General features: G+C 34.3%; 1 protein-coding gene across 1 annotated transcript in view; it reads left to right on the top strand.

Moving 5' to 3' along the window:
• The window catches only part of LOC123551492 (uncharacterized), an 89,390-nt gene that overhangs the window by 3,352 nt on the left and 62,004 nt on the right, over positions 1-24,034 (top strand). The gene's annotated exons all lie outside the window — the stretch shown is intronic.

Below are 24,034 nucleotides of genomic sequence, written 5' to 3'. Positions count from 1 at the left end.
TGACTGAGCAACTGACCTAGAAAGCTATTGTAATTACAAGCTGGCCACCTTAGAAATAACTTCTGACGTTAAGATTATTCTTTCTTAATTGAGGCGACTCTCTGACTGAACGCGCTCCGCGGATTACATATTACTAAACCCGAGGATGGAAAAGTGGCTTTTTAGCTCACCTGTCACGAAGTGCGTCCGTCGTCCGTCGTGCGTGGTGCGTCGTGCGTCGTCCGTCAACAATTTCTAAAAAATTCTTCTTGAAAACCACTGGGTAGAATTACACTAAACTTCACAGGAATGATCCTTGGGGGCCCCCTTTCAAAATTATTCAAAGAATTGAATTCCATGCAGAACTCTGGTTGCCATGGCAACCGAAAGGAAAAACTTTAAAAATCTTGCTGTACAAAACCACAGGGCCTAGGGCTTGATATCTGGTGTGTAGCATCATCTAGTGGTCCTCTAACAAATTGTTCAAATTATCCCCCTAGGGTCAAATATGGCCCCGCCACGGGGGTCACATGGTTTATATAGACTTATATAAGGAAAACTTTGAAAATCTTCTTGTACAAAACCACATGGCCTAGGGCTTTGATATTTGGTATGTAGCATCATCTAGTGGTCCTCTACCAAGATTGTTCAAAATATCCCCCTAGGGTCAAATATGGCCCCGCCCCGGGGGTCCCAAGTTTTACATAGACTTATATAGGAAAACAAGTTTAAAAATCTTCTTGTCTGAAACCACAACACTTAGACCTTTGATATTTGGTTTGTAGCATTGTCTTATGGTCCTCAACCAAAATTGTTCAAATTGTACCCCTTGGATGAAAAGAGGCCCTGCCCTGGGGGTCCAAAGTTTTGTATAGACTTATATAGGAAAAGGCTTTAAAAATCTTCTTGTCTGAAACCATACGACCTAGACTTTTGATATTTGGTATGATGCATTGTCTAGTAGTCCTCTACCAAAATTGTTCAAATTATGCCCCTGGGGTTAAACGAGGCCCCACCCTGGGGTCACTTAGTTATTATGTGAGTTATATAGGAAAAATACTTAAAAATTCCTCTAATCCTATTTTCAAGACTGTTTAATTATAATTACCTGATGACCTCAAGTAACATGATGTCACTTGACTGTGACTTTGACCTACTGACCTACTTTCTTGTTTTTTAAGATACAGCCTTGAAATTTTGATGACATACACAGTTTTGCACACAAATCGTAAAACTGAATTTCATTGACCATGAATGTGACCTACTGACTTTCTTAATATTTTATCATCAGTTTGACATTTGAAACATGTAGCTCATATTACTCAGGTGAGCGATCCAGGGTCATCATGACCCTCTTGTTTTAAACATGTCAAACATCTTATTTGTCACAAAGGTACGGTTAACTTACATCGTTACCTTCGAATGTATGGTCCATATGTGAAAACAAACCCCATTGCAACTTTCTAAATTTGCGCAACAAATTCACGCATCGAATGGTACTCTACATGTGGACTGACCGGGTCAAGGTTTATAGCCAGTGTTTCTTGATTGCCGTATTTACTCTTAATTGCCGTATTTACTCGACTGAAAGTGGTAACGGATTTACTCTGTTGTACGATTTAACAACTTACATGTATGTTAGCGAGTGGCGGACTTGACATTTTTCGGTAGTATAAAACAACATAGTTCTTTTTCAAAATTCTAGTTTTTTTGGTTTTTTTTGTTTTTTGTATTTGGTACAGAAATAACCGCACTCTTGGTGCATCCGGGGGCGCTTAAACGTGGGGATACGGAATGTCAATAAGGTAGAATGGTCTTGTCATTGTACCCCCGACAACAAAGTTGTAAGGGTGTGGGGTATACTGGTTTCATGTTGGCTGTCTGTCCGTAGACAAATCTTGTGCGCACCATCTCTCCTCATCCCCTTGACACAATTTAATTTAATTTAACTTAACACAAATGATCAGCAACAACAGTAGTTGTGCATGGGGCATGTTAGGTTCTTTCAGATTTTTTTTGCAGAGTTATTGGACTTTGTTTTTTGTAATAATACTACATACATAGACACAATCTTGTGCGCACCATCTCTCCTCATCCCCTTGACACAATTTAATTTAATGGAACTTAACACAAATGATCAGCAACAACAGTAGTTGTGCATGAGGCATGTTAGTCTCTTTCAGAAAAAAATTGCAGAGTTACGGGACTATGATTTTTTTACTCTACTATATACATAGAGTCTGCATATGCAGTCTTGTGCGCGCCTAATCTCATGAACCCATAAACACAATTTAATGAAACTTCACACAGGTGATCAGTAACAACAGTAGTTGTGCATGGTGCATGTTAGTTTCTTTCAGAAAAAAATGCAGAGTTGCGGGACTTTGGTTTTTGTTACTATACTATATACATAGAGTCTGCATATGCAATCTTGTGCGTGCCTAATCTCCTGAACCCATGGACAAAAGTTAATGAAACTTAATTCAAGTGATCAGTAGTAACCCTAGTTGTGCATGGTGCATGTTAAGTTCTTTCAGAAAAAAAAATCTGCACAGTTATGGGACATAATGTTTTTTGTTAACATACTATATACAAACAGTCTGCATATGCATTTCACCAAAAGCATACATACAACTTGATATTGTAAGCTTTAAAAATGTCAAACGATAGAAATAAGGTGCATATTGACAAGTTATCTAGTGACAAAAGTTCTCAAAATATCCTTAAATTACCTCCCCTGATAATCTTGGTTTTCATGAGTTATCTCCCCTGAAAATTAGAAAAAAAAACTGATTTTCTCCTTTTAACTACGGGGCATTTTAGATTTCTTTTTGATATTTGTATCAGAATCATATAATGCAGCTTTCTACCGCAAACTTTTCTCGAAACTCAAGTTCAGATTCTCATAATCAAAGAAATTATATATTTCCAATAGGCATCAATGTTAACTTCAATACCGATTATCTCCCCATAAAATGATAAAATGTGAAAAATCTCTCGGTGAAAATTTTTTTATTTTGAATGTCTTTACTGTGACCAAATTTCATTTAAATATTACCATCCAGTTACAAGATATGAGATATGGCTATTACACCATGTTATCCTTAAAACACACAACATATGTATTTCATAAGCCAGTTGATGGATCTTTTCAAAACTTGGTCTGTGTGATTTTTACCTCACCTGAGCACAAAGTTTATTCATGAAATGACGGAATAATGTTGACTACAACATTAACTAATTATTCCTGAACAATTTAATGTGACTAGCTAGATTTGAAACTTATCTAATTCTATTTGTTTGTTTGTCTGTCCCCTCCCTCCCCCGGAAAAGCTATAGCGTATCAGCCATGAAAACATTTCACACACGAAATCAACTCCAAAATCCAATTTCATAATCCAGTTACATAAAAAGATTTCCCAGACCTGCTTTTCTGTTCTTTGCGCAAGTTCGGTTTTTATCAACATAAATATTTATGGAAGTTGCAGATTACGTTCCTTGATGATCAAAACATACCTGCATCAGTCGCAAGCAAACTGAGTTATATTATGCTTCCTGCTGTTTAATGTTTTTATGTTTCTCGGTTATAGAACTGATGATCAAAATGTTAAATTTTACAGCAATGTTCCTTTCCTCTAACAAACTCCTCCATTTCATTCTGTTTCGTTAAAAGTCGTGGGATAGTTTTCTCTAGTGACTGTATGGAGAATTTTGAAAATCTATTCTGACCGATCCAATTTCAAAATTTTTTTACAGGGATGTTACTTGGGTTTTTTGTTTTGAAGGACATGGCCACCAGAGGACAAAGCTACTTTTCTCTATATCGCTTTATGGAAAACTGAAAATCTTCTCCTCTGATTTTAAAATAGTTTGACAGCAGTTGTGCTTGGGTGTTCATTTAAATCGTTCTTTTCCGTTGAAAAAAGGCTGCTGTTTGGACGGGGCTTGTTTTCTCTATGCCATGAAATCCCCTGTGAAACTACAGGCCCAAAATAAAATTTAAAAAAAAAATCAAACAGATGTTTATTTGGTGACCCTCTACCAAAGTCTTTCAAGCGTCCACACGCGCGTGCAAAACTCGCATTGTCAATTCCCACCCGTATTTACTTTTTAGAAACTTAAAAAAATCGATTAAGAGTCACTATAAGCTATAGCTGTATTTCAAAATAGTTTCACAGTGTTTCCTTGCGTCATCAAAACTGTTCAAGAAAGGCTACATGATTGATCTAGGGCCCTCTTTTTATGTATTTATATATGGTATAAAATGATTTATTAGTTTTGTGTACATTTATATTACAATAAATAAAACGTTCTTTAAAACAACAACAACAACAAGGAAGTTGAACGATAATTTAAAAAATCGCAGACTAATACATCTAAAAATGGTATAGATATAGTATTTTCTTTAACTGACTGAATTTATCAATATTGCGACCTAACGCATTTACCTCTATGTAAACTAGTGTGAATAAGTAAATTTCATTTCTGTGTACATGTTAATCAAATCAAAGATATTGTACTAGACAAGGAGAATTAGTGTTCACATGTACTACTATATAAATAATACTATCAGCTGATGAATGTCAGTCTCATCTTTTGATAGAAAGGGTCCCAGTTTTGTTTCTTCGTAAGACCTTTTTTGTTAACTCCCTTTTGTTAACTCCCTTCGTTCAACATGGCGGCGAGAAAAGATGGGCTGTTTTGATCAGAATTTATTTTCATGAACTCAAGGTATATCTATTAATTAGATTGCCTTTAGACGCTTGTTTTTCCTATTGTAAATTTGGCACCTCCATATATTCGGTAACTTCTTTCCTTTAATACGTACGTGTTGTAACAGTTTTTTTTCAAAAGAAAAGAACAACGTGGATACTCATTACATTTTCAGAATACAGGTATCACTACGCCACACTCAATGCGGTCATCCCTGTTATTAGTAACAAACACGCATGGCTCAGTACATTCTTATCTCACAGTAAATGATGTACCTGGCCAATGTTGCAAAATTTGTTTATCTTTAAAGCTCTTAAATGCATATTAACATATTAACATAGATGGTTGAATATTTGGTTCATTTTGTTCATATTTTTTTTAAAATAATTATTCATGAATGAAATGTATGTGTAATAATTGATCATGTATACATAATTATGAGATTTTTTGCCAATATTCTTAGTAAAAAAAAAAAAGAAAGAAAATGCTCATAAAATTTCTTAACAATTGGCGAAAATGGCAGTTAAGATAAATAAAACTTAAAAAATAATGGGTTGTAAACATAATTTTATACAGTAGCCCATTTTAAGCTACTTGATTAATATACCGAGTGAAGGTACTGGAGAAATTTTTAAACTATTATTTTCAACAATGTTATTAGATGATATTTGTTGATAGTAATAAATGGATGGTATTTTGTAACAGTCACTGATTTTGTTTAGGACGGAAAATGACAAAAGATAAAGAAAGATTTGATGAATTAAATTTGAATTTAGAAACTTTTACACATAATAATTATTGTATATATAATCTTGAATGATTGTTAAAAAAAAAAACAGAAAAAATATTGTTTCATTCTTGTTACGTATTTAGATTTGTAACATTTGTTCTGACAAAATCTACTTTTTTTCTTTATTGTTTGATCGGGCATTATTATCATTTTAGTCCAATTTAGGTTATGTTTCATGAGTCTATTAAATGAAGCAATGTGAACTGTCATACAACTTCCCCATAAAATTTGGACTGAGAACGAATTATTACAGATTTACTCTCTTTAGACAAATTGTCACTGAGATCGAACTCGCAACATCTGGATTGGTCCAACTGAGTTGACTCAAATACTGATTATGTTTTAGCTTAAACAAAACAATAAATTTTCTTACAAAGTAAGACAGTTGTTCATGATCTCCCCACTCTGGTTCTAAAAAAAGGGAAATTGTTTTATATTGACAGATCACATTATGTAACTTTCATATATATGTATTTTCTTTTTGATTGATATAGATTTCAATCTAAGGCTTCAATAACAGATGTTTTATTTTCCTATTGATGTCATTTTTGTTTACCTTCACTAATGATAATACAGAACAATATGTGATTTGATTTTATTAAAGTTTTCCAGAATTATTATTTCTTATAACTAATGTAATAGCTCTCAGTATAGTCAGTCTAAATTTCAACATGAATAAGATAATCTAATTTAGTGTGAAAACAGTTTACTTCATGTTAATAACAACACCAGGTAAAGTAAATGTTTTCTGTAATTCAGTCTACAGAGTTCTAGGACATGTCTGAAATCCATTTACAGTTCTTAAACAGAAAAAATAATGTGTTTAACATTATACAACCATCACACAATTCATTGAGTCTATATAAATAACACACAGCTCTCTCAATGTTTGTCCGAATCCTTTAACCATAAACCTGGGTTTTATCAGGTCATTCTAAAAATAGACACAGGGGCTGATTTGAAAATGTGCTATATGATATCAGTCAAAGTCAAATTTGCATCCTGTCGGATGACTATATTTTCACCTGTGTTTGATGAATTATATTTTTGATTCACATTCTTTTCCGTGATCATCTTCATTTCGTACAGAGCTGTATTCGAATTTAAAAAAGCCATATCCACAATAAATGACTCATGCTTCTACCGGAAGCAGAAGTAGGGCAAACATCCGATAGTACTGTTTGTATTCTTTTGAAAACGTCTTGTTATTTTTGCTACATAATTCAACATCTGGAGAAAGGAGTTGTTTGAAAATAAGAGTGTTTTTTTAAATAAACAAGAATTAAGCATGTATCAACATATGTAAAAGGTGCAAACTTAACAAATTGTCCTTCGTTTGTTAATATCCATTACATTTCAAAAACATAGTAAATCATGCAATATTTAACACGAATATAAATAACTTGTTGTTTTGGGATGTAGACGTTAACTTTTCACTAAAATATGGTTAAACAAAAAGTTAATGTTCTCACACATTTTATGACATAAACATTGTTTTGTTTTTGTTATCATTTTTGTGAAGTTTTAGAAATGTGTTAAAGTCGTAAATTCAACAAAATCATATACTTGCGTACTTTGATTTAGTGGATATTCTTTTCTGAAAAGAGTTGTTTGAGCTAAAAAAAATGATACTGGGTAAAATATCTGGGGAAAAATGAAGAAAACCGTATTTCACAAGGTAATGTCTAGAAATATGAGAAAATCAAAGGAAACAGTTTCAGGAATGTAAGATACATGACTAGACTCTAGAGATTTATTGAGCTACATGTTGAAATACACACTGACCCTACCTGACCGCAGTATTCTGCAGAAAGTAGGAAAGATTCTCTGCATTGAAAATACAATAAGATAACATTTAAATTCTTTGGCAGAGATTCTCTGCAATGAAAATACAATAAGATAACATTTAAATTCTTATAAAATTTCAACACTCCCATCCCCTTGGCTTAATGGTCCCCATTAAGAAACAATGTATTGTGTTACCAAAAATTCCACTAATGAAGTCAACATATCTCTCTGCCCACAAAAAAAAACCAGGATATAATGGACATGATATCAGATCAAAGTCAAGCAGAAGGTGTAGAATGAATATGGATATGATATTTATATTTACAACATGCAAAAACATTACATTAAAAAGTTCATTAATACTTATATAAAGTACAAAAGACAAAAATACTAATTTCAAAGCTTCTGTGAGTTCTAATGAAAGATCACTTTGCAAAAAAAGATGTATTAATGCCACACTATAATAATGATGATGTTGATGATGATGATGATGATGATGATGCGAACATCTTTTCATATGATTAACGAGGGCTACATATTGCCAGTTTAAATATTAGACATGTCCTTAATAAACTTGATCAGATACGATTTCATTTAGGTGCAAATAAATGCACATGTGTTTTGGGCTTATTTGAGACCTCTATAACACCGGAGATAAAAGACAGCTATCTCAAAAAAAAGTAATTTCACTTGTGAAAGGAAAGACAGGATTGGGAAAAAAGGTGGAGGTATACTAATATAATTATATAGCCAATAAAGTACCATATATACGTCGTGCTGATCTAGAACACCGATATATTGAATCAGTCTGTATTCAGGTATAATATGATAATTCTAAACCGTTCCTTATGTTTGTAGATAGACCTCTGGATGCAAGTCAATTATGGATTTGAACAGACACTAGATAAAGTTGATCGCTTAAATCTTGAAACTCATATTCTTGGGGACATTAGTACATACCTAGCAAAATATCAGACTATTTTGCAATTTTGTTATTGAAATTTGGCTTGACACAATTAGTCAACTTATCGACACAAGTTACAAAGGACAGCTCGTCTATCATTGATCACATTTACACAACTAGATGCGATCTAATTAGCGAAGTATCAGTCCATAAAATAAACAAACGTGTTTGTAAACATGGACGGATCCAAACGAAAGGGGAAGAAGCATTTTATAGAAATATTAAGATGGCAAAATACAATACATATCCATAGCCCTGACCAACCTATAAACCGGGCCAGTCTATTTTATAAGTGCAACAACACGGTTGACCCATTTAAACGAGCTACAGTTCGTTTTTTGTAAACATTAAAGATTGCGTTTTGTAACCTCAACTCAGCGGTCCATATTTTAGTGTCTCTTGTATAAGAAAAACTTGAGCTCAAGCTAAAACAAAACATAATCAAAAAGCAGAAAGGTCGTTTTGTAAGTAGAGAAATTTTAGTTTGAAAACGTGTAAACACGTATGACCTATTAATCGAACTGTACCCGCTTATAGTATAAGTGATCACTTCCCAGTATGTTTTACAAGATCAGTAAAACATACAAAAACTAAAAACCTAAATGAAACACATAAAACTAGAACTTATAGATCGTTTACAAAATTTGATGAAGTAAATTTTAGAAATGCGCCATTTGATACTATTGCAACAGTTAATGTCCCTAACCCGTCTTTACAATTATTCTATAATGTTATTAATATAAACAAAAAGAGTTAAGCGAAATGGTTTAATGATGAAATAAAACATGCGATTTTTCAAAGAGACCATCTGCATAAGAATAAAGAATTTGAAAAGTATAAAATTCTGCATAATAAGGTTTCATCAGTAATCAAGAAAAGTGAAAAAGGATATTAACTGCTGTAAAAGAAAACAAAAGCAAAGCTATCATTGGGAAAAATATTAGAAATATCTCAAACTTAAGTAATGTATATGAGGGCATAGTATTACCAGCTATGTAGATGAGTAATGGTAGAGGGACAAACCAATATATATTAAATATGTTAAATGATCATTCACCAATATATCAAATATTATTAAGAAAACGGCTTTTGTAGAACCTTACGGACTTCATTGACAGTAAACTTAATACCCATACATATTTTGTTATTGAACCTATAACACCTTTTGAAGTTAAAAGGCATATTTTGATAAATTAGATGTGCATAAATCAATGATTGGACAGAATCTGTCCAAATATATTGCGCTACTGTGGTGACCATATTACAATGTCAACTGCTTTTATAATAAACACAAGTACTGTACATGGTTTTTTCCCGATGCTCTCAAAAGGCTTACGTTCTCCCAATATTCAAAGGTGGTGATAAAGAAGACCCAAATAACTACAGGCCCATATCTATTTTTGCCTACAATTTCCAAAATATTTGAGAGACACAAAGCTGATACATTTCTTCTTTAAGAAATCTAACACCATTCACAAAACTCAATCAGGATTTAGACAGTTTCATTCATGCCATACAACACTAAATAGACTAATAGGAGCATGAATTACAGATTGAGATTCTGGTAAATATTTATTTATTTATTTATTTGGGTTTTACGGCGCACCAACACAGTATAGGTTATATGGCGCCAAAGAGGACTACAAATTTTGGTTCCACATCTCACTTACATCGAAATAAAAACATGAGGTATGGAATCAAAATTTGCATACCTGCTGGAATCACAGAGTTACTGCAAAACCAAGTGTTAAAACCCTATTAGTCGCCTCTTACGATCATGCAAGGGTAAGGCAGTGGTTCCAATTCTTTTCATAAACAGATCGTCCCAGAACCACATGGGGCTCTGGTAAATATGTCGGAACAACAAAATGCATGGTTTTGTGTAATAAACAAAAAAGTAACAATTGTAAAGAACTAATTTAAGTATTTCAAAGCAAGTAATAGAAATGTCAAGGTGCAAAAATTATTAGGTGTTTATAGAGACAACACATTGTCGTGGAATGTTCAATTTGAAACAGTTTGCACTAAACTTAACTAAAAATAACATTGTTGAGACGTATATCGTACTATTGGACAGATGAAATGAAAAAGTTATTCTAAAATGCATATATAATGTCAATATTTGATTATTGTACTGTATGGTGTTAAGGAAAATGAGTTCTTTAAAGAAAAAAAAAATAAATTCAAGGTAGACCTGAAAGAATAATTTCGAATAAAACGTTCCAAACAAGAACAAAAGATATGCTAAAAGAACTTGGGTGGATGTCCTTTAATGAAAGATGTGACTTCCACACGGGCTGCCTTATCTACAAAGCTTGCAACAATTTAGCACCTTCATATATCTCTGAAATTTTAACCTTTTCCAGCAATGAAACATACAATCTAAGATCTGCTCCTCATAATGACATAGTTATACCTAAACATCGTACAAAGTATGGTAAAAAAACTTTGGAATTGAATACCAAATGAAATTCGCTCCACATGTTCTCCAACATCTTTTAAAAATAAGTATAAAAAGTATATCTAACAGTTCTCTTTGTTTATTTCAACTGAATTATAACCTTACCATTATAATATAATTATGTATGTAGAATATTATGTCACTAACTGATTGCCAAAATGGAAATTGTATAAATGGATACTTATAGGCAATATCTATTCATAGGGGTATTTGTCTAAGAATGAGTGTGATATTAACTATGTTATGTGATAGTGTAAATTGTATTTGGTTGTTGTTGTTCAGAAGGGCACATTTAAAATTAAGATGTATTACCTATATCTGCATGTGCTACCTTCTATAAATAAAGCAATGATTCAAGAAATACACTATGATAAGAATTCGCATACGGTCCATTGCAAAACTATAATCCAGGATGGAATATACTAAAAGAATTTCTGCACTTTTTATCAGTCTAACATATTACTCAACTTTAAACACAATCACTCGCTAAAGCTTGTTGATTTCACAAACACTCTTAGTCAGGCATGGTGCCATTTTATTTTATTTTTAAATGAACATGATGTTAGCATTTAAATCTAACAATTGACAATTTTCAAAATTCCTACATTTATTTGGCACAGGATTTCATATCAAATGATATCTGACAGGAAAATTTCAAGATAAATAAAACTCTTTATATCCAATTTTGTGAATACACATTGATTAATCCAAATTAGAATGCATTCGAAATATTGGGTGTAGCACAATATTCCATCCAGTTTTTAAACACATAAACAAAACAAAGAAAATATATCCCAATACATAAAAAATTACTGGGAATATTGGGTGTAACAAAATATTCCATCCAAGTTTTATAAACGCACGAAATATATTCCAACAGAATTTATATATATCCAAATTCTCAAAAATAAACCCCTTAATTCGCAATAAAGAATTTAAAAAGGTACACTCTTGAAAAATCACAAATTTACATCCTGTTACTATGAAATCTCTCCAAAAATGCCTAAAATCCGAAATCATCTCAAAGTTAGCAGGAGTTTCCTTTGTTCTCGAACCCTTTCGACAGATATTGACTAGTTATCTGCCAAAAGTTTCCCAGTGCTAGTACTGGAATGGTTTATAATGAATCCTCTGTCTTGAACTTCTACGTGCACAATTTTATTGTCTAAATTTTTGAATCTCTGTTTTACATGATAACTCTGTCCCTCTTGCACCAATATGACACAAAGTTCCCACGGTACAATTTTAACCTGTCATGATGTGCAGTCCTTGTTTTAGCATTCTGAGAAACTTAAATTTCCATTAATATATCACTAATTTGACTGGAAACTAAGTAAGACCTTTTCCGGAAACCTATGTTTTTTCCACAGGATGCTTGCGTTATCCATATTTTGTACATGTCTTGATATGACGTTTCACACTGTCTCGTAAATTTCCGTCTGAGCCATGAATAACACTTGTCCACGCCTAAATATTTGAGTCATGAACCGGAAGTAAAATTTCCTTCCTTAAAACTCTTGGTACCGCTCCTCATGACTGGATTTCACAAATCTCTTAAATAATATGCTGTCCCATAATTCGAGTAAGTCCCAATCTCATGGCAGGAGAATATCCCGCAAAAATATCACTTGATTGTCTCTTGTTGTCAGACTTTAGCAATTTAAAAACAGCAGATATATTGGGATCATGTTGCTGAAATCTTGCCATCCTTTCAGGTGAATAGTTAACACCACAGACGTTTTCAAGCTGCCCAACGCGGAAGGTGTTTGGCTAGTGAGCCATCATCGTTGTCAGACTGTGCGCTATTTCCTTTCTGTATATTAAAGCTGCTTTCCTCAGAAATAGAACTGCTGTTGTTTGATAGCCCAGTGGTTTCAGAATACTGCCTGCTGATTCTGAATAGTCCACTGCACAAAGACACGCCACAATTCCAGGCCTTTACAAAAACCGTGCTTTCACGGGAAGTAGACTTGCTGTCATTTGTCAGCCCAGTGGTTTCAGAATACTGCCGGAAGCGTAATCGGTTGACACCTCAGCGACGATATTTCCTGATTCTGAATAGTCCCACCACAATTTCAGGCTGTTACAAAAATTATTTGTGACACGAGAAGAAACAAAGTCCAAAGTTCACACACTTGACATTTGCTTCTGGAAATCCAGGCACTCGATGGTTTCTCCCAAGTTCTTAGACACGTGCACAATGTCCTTTTCATACAGCAGAACAATATCACCAAACTGTGCAAAGTCTGACCAGGCTTTATGTTTAACTACGCATTAGCACACCCCTTACATGGCAAATCCACTAAAGTGGTAATTTTGTCTTTACACTGCAATACATCAGGTTCGCACGGTATTCTTGAAAGAAATTTGCGGTTTTAAATTCAAACTGCAACGATCTACTAGCACAGTATTGTATCGTATTTGGAAGTCAGCAGTTTTTGTTTTAACTGCTCAAGTTCACTGGTAAGTCCATGATCAACATTTTTGTCACTATTTACAGAAACTGCTTTTATAATTATAATAGCCCACAACACTAGCAAATTTTAAGTCCAGTTTTTCACCTATAAAGTAACCACATTACCAGTCTCTTAACAAACGTGTCAACGTCCTCATCGCGACGCTGCCACCGCTGTAAGTATATATTATAACGCACACAGTTCAACTCCGATTATATGTTTAATCTACTAAGGTCATATTATTACGAATCTGTATAGCAATTGTTTCAAAACGACATTTCTCTTGCTCTCACATATTTGCGACTTCTTCAACTCAAAAACCAGTAAGCCCAGAAATCATGAAAACAACACCTTTTATACCAGCTATAAAATATCGAAAGCTATCTCCCAAATATGGAATGCTATCATTAGCCCTGCCAGCTAGAAAGCCTAGAACCTAGAGATTTATTGAGATACATGTTCAAATACACACTGACCCTACCTGACCCCAGCATTCTGCAGAAAGTAGCAATATTTTCTTTACTCTTTAACATATGCCATACACCTTCATACAAAACGACTAGGCCTTAAAAAGCAGAAGCTGATACACTTTTAAGAGACGAGAATGAATTTAAACTAATTGACTTATAATAGTCAAATGAAATGCTGAACTGTTGGTGAACGAATGAGGTGAACTGCATTTTACATAAGATGGAAATGTCCCGATTCAAAAAGGAAACAAAAACACTTTAATACGAAGTACAACTTGAATAACTTAAATTGTTGCGAGTACTGATAAATATCTCTTTTTTAAAGTAATACAAATGAGGAATGAGTAAAAATGAAATAAAAACTGGTTTAAATGATGTCGTGTTAAATACACTATGGCAACGAAATGAAAACGTTTTGTTTATAATAAGTTTACCTCGCAACAAATGAAACTCTTACCTCTGGCAAGTACTTACAAGCATAGATATCTATTAGTTTACTTTCCATGCACTTACGCAATTGATAAAAAATCTTTTAATAATATTCGATAATGGACTGAAGTATCACTCAGTATTTTAGTGAAGATACAACTGTTTTGCTTTTAATACAATCTCACATTTATGAACAGCGGTAGGAGACACATACTACAAACAAGTACATAATACTACATATATAATGTAGTTTGTAAACTGTTGTGATTATTTAGGTATCATTATATAGTTTTCCTTCGTGTGCCGTCCACTTATGGCCTTCTCTGATTTTGGACTTGTTCTTGATTTTATACTCCTATTTATACTTCCTTGTCGCGATTAAACACAGACACACTATTTAAATCGCCGTCAATAAGCCAGGACCTATAGATAAGCGATTTCATTCATATATAAAATAATGAAATTTCAGAAAAGAATTTCAGAGACTGGTAGGGAGTTTAATTACTGGAGCAGCCGTATAAATAATGTTTAAGCCATACAAGTAAAACCATGGCCGCAAACACCATATCAGGCTAGATCGAACTTTGATATATACGCTGTCGAGAAAACCTGTATGCGACTCGATGAAGGATCGCATTCTATAGGAGTGTTGGAAGCAGGAATAGTTCACACATGCCTGTCTATGATCCTGGCCACCTGGAGTAAAACTGAAAACGTACTGAATATCACTTCTGAATAATTGTTTTCTTGTGTATTAAATGATATTGGAGAACTTTCTTTCAAAGAATATTGACAATTGTAACATGAATCACAATGCTTACCTGACGTCGTGACATTCCAGCTTCCAACATTCCTATAGCACACGTCATTTCATCGAGTCGCATCAGAGGCGTATTTGGTTTATTTCAGATGTTTTCTGCTTTTTGCTTACACAAAACGCCAGGCTTCTTGAGGCACAAAACAAAAAATAATTCAACCAAATTTTAAGAATACAAATGACAAAATCACGATTTGCACGTGCAGAGGCAAGCGCTGGATTTTGCAAAAAAAAATAAAAATTATTTTACCTATCTTTGTGTAGGCATTCAGGTCAATAAAACGATGTTTAAAATTCATAAGCTTACCTTTTAAAATGAAAAAAGGTATCTACATTCTTCAAGGGTCTAGTTGGAATTTTATGCTCAGTATATTATAATTTGTAAATCGAAACCGAGTTCATATATTTTGCAGACAAGAGCGAATATGCGTCTTTTCAGGGAATCACTGTACTTTACTAGGAACATTCCCCCCCCCCCCCCCCCCCCCCCCCCATTTCCTTTTCTTTTTTATCAGCTGATGATTGAAATTTTGATGTTCTATAGAGGCACATATTTGTCATTTGCGAAGCGTGATTTTGTGGTATTCAACTCGTATCCGTACCGGTATATGCGTTATCATTTCTTCTTCCTTCATGTATAGAATCATAATTTAGACAAGCATATTTAGACTCAAATTGTAAATTTCGCAACAAAATTATAACAATGGCAACTCCGTATTCTTAAAATGTAACACTATCCAAGTCAGTCAAGTCTAGCAAAAATGAACGTTGAACATTACTATACCTCAATGCTTACAGTCACTGTCCAATTTTTCATACACATCTGTCATGGCTGACTGGTCTGGAGTATTTTTTCAGTTCTTCCGCGCAGATTTATAGTCCTGCATAACTGTTAAAGACAAAGGAAATGACACAGAGTCAAAATAGATGGCTTCAAATTGGGGACATCACAGTTTCAACAATTTACTTGGTAGGATACAACGACCCGGAAGAACTTCAATACTGGGATGGCACTAAACATCGACACGGAAGTACTTCAATACAGGGTGACACCAAATACAACGATCTGGATTTACTGCAATACTAGGGTGACACCCGGAAGTAGTTAATCTCCGGGTTGACACTGAATACAACGACACGGAAGTACTTCCATACCGGCATGACACAACTACAACGACCCGGAAGTACTTCAATACGGGTGACACCAAATACAATGATCTGGATGCACTGCAATACTGGGGTGACACCTGGAATTAGTTAATCTCCGGGCTGACACTGAATACAACGATCCGGAAATACTTCAATACTGAGGTGACTGCCGGAAGTACTTCAATACCGGGATGACACTGAATACAACGGCACGGAAGTACTTCCATATTGGGATGACACAAATACAATGAACCGGACGTACTTCAATACGGGATGACACCAAGTACAACGATCTGGATTTACTGCAACCCGGAAGTAGTTATCTCGGGGTTGACACTGAATACAACGACCCGGAAGTACTTTAATACCGAATTACACAAGGAAGTACCTTTAAAAAGTTGGTGTTACCAGGAAGTACTTCAGTACCGGAACAGAAACTATGTCTTGACACCGTCTTTTATATGACTGAAAAATTGTTGAAAAAGACGTTAAACCCGAACACACACACGTCTTGAAACCGCCAGCTGTACACTGTGAAAAAAATATTTCGAGATCATTAACTACTAAGAACACACAAAAGTCATTAAACATCAATTTAAACGTTTTATATTAACTGCTGACATTGGCAATATCGCAAATATACTCATCTGATATATTGCAAGTAAACCACAAGGTCGCGGGCGTCGGAGCCTAACTGGTACAATAACTGATTATGTTCAAATGATTCTTACTTAACATGTTCTAATTCACTGTTCAGTATCCCGGTGCCCCATCTCCTCCTCCCCCTTAAAATCCGTCGAGCTTAGACGCTTTGATAGGGGATGAAAATCTCCTAGACTAGTTATTCGTCTTTGTTGTCTGAAATTGTTCGATGTTTTCCGATTCCGTTTTATGTCTTTTCCACAGACTGGCTGTCTCCAAGAGTAACAGAGCACCCCAAAGACAAATCAGTTACAAAAATTCGTAAACCATGTCAACATGGTTCGTAATATTTTTAAACAGTAAGGAATCAAGTTTCTGTGTGGAGTGCAAACAAAAAATGAAAACAGAATTACACCAACATCGCTGGTGCCTTCCTGCCGTCCGTTTGTTTACAAAAAAAGGATTACACTATATAACGATAAATCCCCATTCTAAGCAGTGCCTTAAAGACCCACCACGACCTATAGTGACCTACTTTTTTCTCCCACATGAACTTGGTGCAAATCATTCTAATAATACATTATAATACAGCTATTCTACAAGATGACAGGTCTCCTTGAATTAATGCGTTTTCACAACTTCATCTGCAAATTTATTCAGTCATTCTCCTCTCTGTATAGTCTTATAAACACAGAATAATATCTTACACTGTAGAAACTCGCCTTAATGCATTAAGTACTGTGCACACTACTACATTAATTTACTAGTAATAACATATATTTAGATATTAAACACATTGTCTTGGCCTTATATCTCTAACCAGTGGGCGGGACTTGATTTGCCAAATTAATATGGGCAAATGCCAAGCATTGTAAACATTGCAAATATTTGCTTAACTAATGGATATTTTTTTTTAATTTCTGCAAAAGATGCATGAAAAATACGCTTTTAATCAATATGGACAGATCCTTACCAAGGTAACTGCAGGTTACGTTTTTCACTGGCATGCGTAAAATAGGTCATGAACTTTGACATGCAAACACCGCGTAGGAGATGGCGAGTACATCTGTCAACACTTTACTAATTTTACTTTCCCCGGGGCAGATTTGTTTTCGATTTTGCAGGGGAAAAACATGGATTAGATAATTTATTATAGTCTCATCCATTTACATTTTATACACATATACAAACATAAGATAGTACATATCATACAAGTAAATGGCCATTCTATATAGAATTACAAAATACTACAATTTGTCTCATTCCGTAAAATGTTACACAATTTGTGGTGGTGGTGGTGGTGGTGTATGTGTGTGCGTGCGTGCGTGTGTGTGTGTGTGCATTACTTCTGAAATGAATGACACAGTTCTAAGTGAATCAATATCAGTATAAGTAAACTAATATTTAAATTTGCTAAAATACATTTTCTTCGTTAACCCTTATCTTATTTACAGCATAAAACACAGATACTTATGCTTAGGTTAAAAACTACAACACATTTAAACCTGGAATCAGTAAAAGAGCATAAGTGCTATGTAAAAACAAAACAAAAGTTATAGACACTAAAATATTTAACTCCCCTACATATGTTTCATAATCAATTGCATGCTTCTAAAAATAAGATAAGTTGCTTCGTCACACTATACATGTATATAATCCGGTTTACAGCCCTGGGCAGATATCGTTTGCAGTATGATAATTCGATTAATTCCGTCAGACAGTTCCCCCAAAAATATTGCCAAGCCCCATTTTCTGATGCATTATAAAGATATTTCAGTGACTTTTTAGATGTAGACTTTTTTCTTTTCAAAAATGACGCAGATGTGTTCATTAACATTTTATATTTCATAATAATACAGTATTTTACCGTAAGTCATTTTACAAAAAGCTACAGCACTTTCAACTCCCGTCTCCCATTCTTTGTATGCCACTTCCTTTTCATAAAAATATGGTCTAACTAATTAATTTCGGGAAAAGATATTTTAATTATAATATTATGCATGGCATGATTTATTATTCCAATTTTCATATAGATAGAGAAGGAATTATTGAAAGTGACCACATTTTTAGCTCTCCTGAGCTTTTGTGACCGCTCAGTGTCCGTCGTCCGTCGTGCGTCGTGCGTCCGTCAACATTTTCTAAATATCTTCTTCTTGAAAACCACTAGGCAGAATTACACCAAACTTCACAGGAATGATCCTTGGATGGTCCCCTTTCAAAATTATTCAAAGAATTTATTTCCATGCAGAACTCTGGTTGCCATGGCAACCGAAAGGAAAAACTTTAAAAATCTTTTTGTCCAAAACCGCAAGGCGTAGAGCCTTGATATTTGGCATGTGACATCATCTTACGGTCCTCTATCAAGGTTGTACAAATTGTGCCCCTGGGGTGAAAAGAGGCCCTGCCCCGGGGTCACAAGTTTTACATAGACTTATATAGTAAAAAACTTTAAAAATCTTCTTGTCTAAAACCACATGACCTAGGCCTTTGATATTTTGTATGTAGCATTGCCTTGTGGTCCTCTACTAAAATTCTTCAAATTATGCCCCTGAGGTGAAAAGAGGCCCTGCCCCGTGGGGTCTCATATTTTACATAGACTTATATAGGGAAAAAACTTTAAAAATCTTCTTGCCTGAAACTGCAAGGCCTAGGCTTTTGATATTAAGTATGTTGCCTTTCCTAGTGTTTCTCTACCAAAATTGTTCAAATTATGTCCCTAGGATGAAAAGAGGCCCTGCCCTTGGGGTACCAAGTTTAACATAGACTTATATAGGGAAAAAAAGATCTTCTTGTCTGAAAGTTCAAGGCCTAGGCATTTGATATTTGGTATGTAACATTGCCTGGAGGATCTCTAACAAGTTTGTTCAAATTATGCCCCTGGGGTGAAAAGAGGCCCCGCCCTGGGAGTCACTTGTTATGATTATGAGTTATATAGGAAAAAATACTTTAAAAAAGTATCGGGTCATATTTCCTAGACTGTTTATTTATAATTATCTGATGACCCAAGTGATTAGGGATCACTTGACTGTGACCTTGACCTACTGACCTACTTTCTTGTTTTTTTTAAGATACAGCCTTGAAATTTGGATGACATGGACAGTTTTGCACACCAATCTTAAAACTGTCTTTCAGTGACCATGAATGTGACCTACTGACCTACTTTCTAATATTTTTAGCGTCAGTTTTCTGTTTGAAACATGTGGCTCATATTACTCAGGTGAGCGATTCAGGGTCATCATGACCCTCTTGTTCTATTGTTTTCCTTATTTTGGATAAAAAGAATTTCTGCAAAGTTGTACCACCAAATTCAGATGCTATTAAGACAAGTTAAAAGCATAGCAAAAGTTTCTTCTATGGCACATCTATATAAATATATAATGATCATCTTGTAAAATTTTAGTTGCAATGTCTGTTTTAAATGTTGGTCATCAGTGTGTGGAACCCCAGGATTGGACGCAAGGACAAGACCATTCTACCTTATTAACATATATTTGCTTTATTCTTTATTTTTTTCTGTTTAACGTCCTTATGGAGTGATTTGACGCGTTAATAGTCTACGTCCTCGCACACGACAAACTTAGTGGTCATTGTTCAAGTAATTCATGGCTATAGTTTAGTAGTATCTGTCCTAAATCTAGTGTGTGTGAAATCCGAGCATTCGATGCGTGAATTGGTTGCGCTTAATTAATGGGTCGCAATGAGGTTTGTTTTCACATATTGGCCATGCCTTCGAAGGTAACGACGTATGTTAACCTTTGTGACAAATAAGATGTTTGGCATGTTTCAACGACTTTTCCATCCTCGGGTTTAGTAATAGTAATCCGCCTAGCGTGTTCAGTCAGTGAGTTGCCTCATTTAGGAAAGACTAATTTTAACGTCAGATGTTATTTCTAAGGTCACGGAGTTTGATTGGCCACATGTAATGACAAAAGTTTTCGAGGTCAGTTGCTTAGTCATGTGTGACTTACCAATTCTAAGTGTTCTTTCAAAGAAGGAACAATAATAAGCAAAGTGGTTGGTTTAAATTTATCGATTCCTGACTAAGCTAAAGACATTTTCCGCTTTTAAAGTTTTGTTGACACTAGGGGCCAAAGTCATTGAAATACAAACTCATCACATAGATTTATATTGAACTGCTTGTTAATAAGGTAGGCCTACTTAAGTAACAGAAATGATACTATTAAAACACTTTTAACATTGCCCTGTTTGATGATTTCTTTTTTGAACTGAACAGATCAGAACAGAATTTTATTCAGTAATAAACTGTTTACATATATACGAACACTGAGAATGAAAATATACAGACATCTATGATAAAAATAATAGCAAATATACCTGGACTTGGCGATCAAATTTTTGAATTCGTACTAAATATTTCACAGACAAAAAACGGTACAGTGCAATATGTCTAAATACAAATAGTTTCAATGATACAAGTAATTTAAATCATCATTTCTCATTTTAAACGATTTATTACAATATATAGCCAACCTATTTAAAATTTTCAAATTAGATATGTTTAAAAGTTCTATGAATTTAAACATACTTGGGGGGGCCTCCGTGGCCGAGTGGTTAAGGTCGCTGACTTCAAATCACTGGCCACGTGGCGTTGAATTCTGGCTTACGGAAGGTCGGTGGTTCTACCCAGGTGCCCGCTCGTGATGAAATAATGCACGGAGGGGCACCTGGGGTCTTCCTCCACCATTAAAGCTGGAAAGTCGCCATATGACCTATCATGTGTCGGTGCGACGTTAAATCCAACAAAACAAAAAATTAAAAATAAACATACTTGGATGGTTGTAATAATAACGTGGTATATACCTTTTTTCTTAACTCAGAATAAACAGGTCATATTAGTACAAAGTGATATTCATCTTCCAAATAGTTGTGTTCACATAAAATACCTTTTCTTTCAGATCGCAATATATTTCTATGTCTACCATTTTCAATGTTTAAATGATGAGACGACAATCTTAATTTGGCAATACTATTTCGTAGTTTAACACAATTCATTTTATTTAGGTATTCAGATATTCCAAATGTCAACTTAAGTTTTTTAAACAAACAAATGGAAGATTTGTTATGCATGTCCTGTCTCCAGTTGCTTATGTACAGGTCAAATAATCGTGTTCTTAATATTGGAATAAACATTTTGATATCAACTGATTCTGGATATAACCATACATCATTAAACATGTTTTACTTTAGAAGCCCAGTTGACCACATTCTTATCTCTATCAGTATCATATCTAAGTGAACTAAATACAGTTGTTAACAAACAATTATTACTTTTCTCTAAATGTAATTTCAAATAATATTTAACAATTCTTATTTGTCTAATTACAAACAGTGGGAATCTGCCGGTTTCACCATACAGTGCGGCATTGCATGTTGACATTTTTACATTGAGAAACCATTTTAAAAGATTTCTGTGTACCCTTTCTAGTTATTCAGATTTTGTAAAACCCCAAACTTCACATGAATAGTTAAGAATGGATGCTACATAGGTATCAGAAAGATTAAACATTATTTTGGTAGGTATTGACTAAAAATAGTGAGATCATCGCTTTTAATGTTTTTCCATGCAATGTTTTGTGGCATTCATAAATGACCCGCCACTAGAGAAAACAATACCGAGATAATCAAAGTTACTAACAATTTCAATACCTTCACCATCATATTTAAAAACATTTCTAGTGTTACCATAAGCTCCACTTTTTTTTAGCTCACCTGCTCAGGTGAGTTTTTGTGATCGCTTGATGTCCGGCGTCTGTCTGTCTGTCTGTCTGTCTGTCGTCTATCTGTCTGTCTGCCTGTCGTCTGTCTGTCAACATTTAGCTTGTGTATGCGATAGAGGCTGTATTTTTCAACTTATCTTCATGAAATTTTGTCAGAATGATCACCTTGATAAAATCTAGGTCGAGTTTGAAAATGGGTCATCTGGGGTCAAAAACTAGGTCACTAGATCAAATCAAAGAAAAACCTTGTGTATGCGATAGAGGCTGTATTTTTTTAATTGATCTTCATGAATTTTGGTAAGAATAATTACCTTGATGAAATCTAGGCCAAGTTTGAAAATGGGTCATCTGGGAGCAAAAACTAGATCACTAGGTCAAACCAAAGATGTGTATGCGATAGAGACTATATTTTTCAACTGATCTTCATGAAATTTTGTCAGAATGATTACCTTGATAAAATCTAGGCCGAACTCGAAAATGGGTTATCTGGGGTCAAAAACTAGGTCACAAGGTCAAATCAAAGAAAAACCTTGTGTAAGCAATAAAGGCTGTATTTTTCAATTGATCTTCATGAAATTTGGTTGGAATGGTTGCCTTGATGAAATCTAGGTCGAGTTTGAATATGGGTTATCTGAGGTCAAAAACTAGGTCACTAGGTCAAATTATAGAAGAAACTTGTGAATGCTTTAGAGACTGTATTTTTCAATTGATTTTCATGAAATTTAGTCAGTATGATTTCCCCGAGGAAATCTAGGTCAAGTTTGAATATGGGTCATCTAGGTTAAAAAAACTAGGTTACTAGGTCAAATCAAAGAAAAACCTTGTGTATGCGATGGAGACTGTATTTTTCAATTGATCCTCGTGAAATTTGGTCAGAATGATTGCCTTGATGAAATCTAGGTCGAGTTTGAATATGGGTCATCTGGGGTCAAAAGTTAGGTCACTAGGTCAAATCAAAGAAAATCCTTGTGTATGCGATAGAGACTGTATTTTTCAATTGATCTTCATGAAATTTTGTCAGAATGATAACTTTGATAAAAGCTACGTCAAAGTTTGAATATGGGTCATCTGGAGTCAAAAACTAGGTCATTAGGTCATATCTAAGAAAATACTTGTTTAAACTCAAGAGACCACATTTTTGGTCCAGTCTTAATGAAAATTGGCCAGAATATTTGTTTCCATTAAATCACTAGGTCAGAAAATGTTTACACTGTTATGGTGTGTTTCTCGGGTGAGCGACCTAGGGCCATCTTGGCCCTCTTGTTTAAATATCATTATCTTCGTTTTTGTTATATTAACTCTAAGCTTCCATTTATCACAATATGTTTTAAAATTATCCAAAGATTTTTGGAAGCCTTCTGCTGTTTCTGAAAAAATAACTGCATCATCAGCAAAAAGTAATACATGTAAATAAATTGAGAGTTGTTCTAAAGAGATACATGCACTTTGATCGATCTTATTGTAAATATAATTTGACATAATTTATGAACAAGGAAAATAACAAAGGTGACATTATCTCCCCTTGTAACAATCCTATATCACAATTGAATACATCAGATAGGTCATTTAAATGTTTAACACATAGTTTAACTTCATTATAAAGTGAACGTATAACATTAAACAATCTACCATTAACTA

Source organism: Mercenaria mercenaria, chromosome 4 (assembly GCF_021730395.1).
Source record: "Mercenaria mercenaria strain notata chromosome 4, MADL_Memer_1, whole genome shotgun sequence".
NCBI lineage: Eukaryota > Metazoa > Mollusca > Bivalvia > Venerida > Veneridae > Mercenaria > Mercenaria mercenaria.
Note: the sequence above shows the minus strand (reverse complement) of the source record. Positions and strands in the feature narration are given on the sequence as shown.